Genomic DNA, 3,793 nt, shown 5'->3' on the forward strand with positions numbered 1-3,793 from the left:
AATCATTCCATCATCTGCTAGACCCAAGATACCACATTTAAAATGACAGATCAGTAAAGATTCCATTGCCTGACATCATCTGTCAGACATCCGAATTAAGATATTTCTAGAGATTTTCAGCTCACATATGTTAAGTCCCATCAGACTTAGTGTCTTTCTGCTGAAGCTGAAGAAATAAATGAGTAGAGTAAGCTATTACAGCTCTGTTCTTGAAATCTTAAGCTTCAACGTCCCTCAGCAAAATAAAATAGCTGTTTTATTTGGGTTATTTGTTATGTACAATAATAAATAAAATAAACATGAACTACTTTTCTCTTTTTTGTATCAACTAAGTCTCTTCAGGAAGTAAATTTCTAAGTAATTTCTCACTTTCCATCTCTTTGTCTTTGTCTCTCTGTCTCTCTGGTAAGCACACATGCCCTATGGTAAAAATCTTTAAAAAAGAAAGAAAGAAAAGAAAGAAAAGAAAAGAAAAGAAAAGAAAAGAAAAGAAAAGAAAAGAAAAGAAAAGAGAAAAGAAAAGAGAAAAGAAAAGAGAAAAGAAAAGAGAAGAGAGGAGAAGAGAGGAGAGGAGGGGAGAGGAGGGGAGAGGAGAGGAGAGGAGGGGAGAGGAGGGGAGAGGAGGGGAGAGGATCAAATAAATGGAGAAAGGGAGACGTGGAGTTATACTGATGTCTTTCATAGATATCGATATGTAAGTTTACATTTTAAGATGTCCCTTTGTAAGCAATGACTTATCTAAACTTGTGTAATAAGCCATACCAAAAAAAAAAAAAAATCTGCACATTTTAGGCACCAAGAAACATAGTAATTGGAAATAATTTTTAAAAGATGTTTTATTTTTAAAATATGCCGATGTCACATGATGTTCATGTCAGAACTACATTTGAAGAGTTCATACTATTAAAATGTCATTAATGAAGTATCCTGATCTCTCCTCATAAGTGCTGATGGTTTATAAATTGTACTTTGTAGTACAATGGTTAAGAGAATGGCTACCCATGTCAAAATATGGCTGGAATTCTGTTCCCAGTGACTTGAAAAACACACTGGACTCATGTGTGTTCATGTCTAAAATACTGATGGGAAGGAAAAATGGAGGAGAAAGAATTGTGGTACTACAAAACCCCACAGGTGGATATTTCTTTACTCTTTCTCTCTCTGGTGAGCGCACATTTTCTCTAGCAATTAAAAATAAATTAGATAGGGACCATAAATTAGCATAATGGCTATGTCGCTGGACTCCCACGTAGTCGACCGAGGTTCAAGTCCTAGACCCGGTGGCTTAAAACTCACGCAGGGCATGTGTGCATGTGTGCCCAAGATCCCTAGAGGAGAATGGAAGAGAAGGGATTGCAGTGTGGCCATCCCTCCCGGGGGGTGATATTTTGCTTTCTATCTCTCTGTATGGTGAGCACATGCGCCCTGTAGCAAAAACCTCTCAAAAAAAAGAAAAAAAGTTTAGGTAAATTAGTCATAGCTTTCAAAAACATGACATCTTATACAATAAACAGGAACTATTTGGAGCTCACGTTCCTCTCTAGTGGTCATATATTATTTGGGTTTTGAGTAGTCATTTATTATTTTGGTTTTTGAGCAATTTTAACACAAATAAGAATAAAAGGTATCATTTAAATGTAAAAAATGAACAATAACTCTCCACTTTTTATGAACATATAAGAAAGATCAAATAATACCAGACCATCATGGCAGAAGACACAAGATAATTTCTTAGAATGAACAGGTTTGGTTAGGGGTATAGGCATGAGATTACTATGTCCCAATAAAACTTCATAATTTGATAGTATATTAGAAAGATGAGATTCAAATGCAATTTTGTGATATTTCTAAAAAACCGGGGAAGTGATATTCAAAGGTATAGTGTAGACGTCCAAATTTTGAACAGGGTCGTTAGCAAGAAACTGACTAGGAGAGCAGAAAAATGGAAAGATATGAATCTATGAATTCTTAAGCCAAATGAGTTACTTCCCAGACTCTAAACCCAAATATCTCAAATTTCTTTTCAGGTGTTCGCTTTATTCTTTACTCCAGAGGTTTGTAGACATTCTGCTCCAGCAATTGAGTGCATTCTTACTGAATAAAAATCACTATATTTAAAAATTACTAGCAGTTAATTGGCAAAAAACTGTTAGATAAAATTGAAAATGAATTTATTTTATGATAATATTCTTGAAGAACAAGAATCTTAAAAATACTTGCTGGCGATTTAGAATTTAAAATATAAACAAGTATAATTTTTATTTTTAAATTTTATTTATTTATGTATTTATTTTAATTTGACCAGAAAGGGACAGATGAGAGAGAGAGAGAAGAAAAGCAAGAAAGTAAGAGAGAGAAGGAAAGCGAGAAATCAAGTCCAGGACCTGAACCGCAGTTGGCCATGTGGAAGTCTAGCTCCCTTTACCACCATGCCACCTGCCAGTCCCACAAGTATAATTTTTAAATTGCAAAAGCATAAACCAAGATAGATTAATCTCAAGAAGAGAAATACTGTTTCATTCTAAATAAAGCTGTATCAGAAACACTCACACATACTCATACATAATATTACTGGGTTGTTGGAAAAGTCATTTTTGCATTAAAAAATATAGAAAAATATGTAATGACTTATCCAATGACCCAATAGTTTTAGAGATCAGCAGGGGCATGATCATGATCATTGAGATACTGGACTTCCACATGGCCAAACACAGTTTGAGTCCTCGACCTAGCAGCTTAAAAATTATGCAGGGCACATGCACATGTGTGCCCAAAATCCTGAGGAGAATAGAGGAGAAGGGATTGCAGCATGGCCATCTCCCTGGGGGTGATCTCTCTATTTCCCTCTCTCTGTCTCTCTCTTTGCCACTCTATGACGAAAACTAAAACAAACAAACAAAAAATACTTTTTAATATTTTTAGTAATATTTAATTTACTTGAAGGTATAATATAATTACTTAGTTAATATGAAAGATTTATTGGACTCTGGCTTTTGGTAAAGAACAAGAACCAGATGTCGTTTACACTAATGATTTCTTATGATAATAGAGTGAGATTAGGGAAATTGTCTCTGTGTTATCTCATCAACAATAAAAATGGTACATAAACTGTATATATATATTTTTTTTTCCTAACTAGTCTCACTTTATCTTTACTGAGATCAACAGAATAGGAAATCTAGACAGCACATTCAGTCACTAATTTTCACTGTGGTAAATCGCTGAAACCATTAATGAGACCCCTTGTGCTTTTCTGGCTATCTGTAGCTTGAACTTGTTCAGCAAATTTTTCTGCATTAGTAGCCATGGTAACGTCAGGATAAATATTGAGTGCCAGCCTTCCAACTGTTAAAAAACCGTAAGTCTCCTGTAAGTCCATAGTGTATCACCACAGAGACCCTATCATGCCAAACAATAGAAACTTTTCATCTAATTCCAAGGAAAATAGGTAAAATGTCATGGACAATCTAGCTTATTATAAAATTAAATAGAAGATAAAGTGCAAAGATTAAGAAAACTTTTTTTTTCCTTTAATGTGACAGAATAAATGACAAATTTCATGGCAATTATATAAAGCTCTTAAATAAGCAAATCATTAACACAGCTGCATACTTAGCTGCTTGTGAGACAGTTGAAGAAAAAGTAGAAAAATAGAATAGCTCAAGACCAATATAATCTTAATTTTATTGCCCTTATATATATGTTTTGATTTGGTTTGGTTTCTTTTATTTATTTATTTATTTATTTACTTATTTACTTACATTTTTACCATAGGATACATGCACTTACCAGA

The sequence above is a fragment of the Tupaia chinensis genome, unplaced genomic scaffold (assembly GCF_000334495.1).
Source record: "Tupaia chinensis unplaced genomic scaffold, TupChi_1.0 Scaffold000033_1, whole genome shotgun sequence".
Lineage (NCBI taxonomy): Eukaryota > Metazoa > Chordata > Mammalia > Scandentia > Tupaiidae > Tupaia > Tupaia belangeri.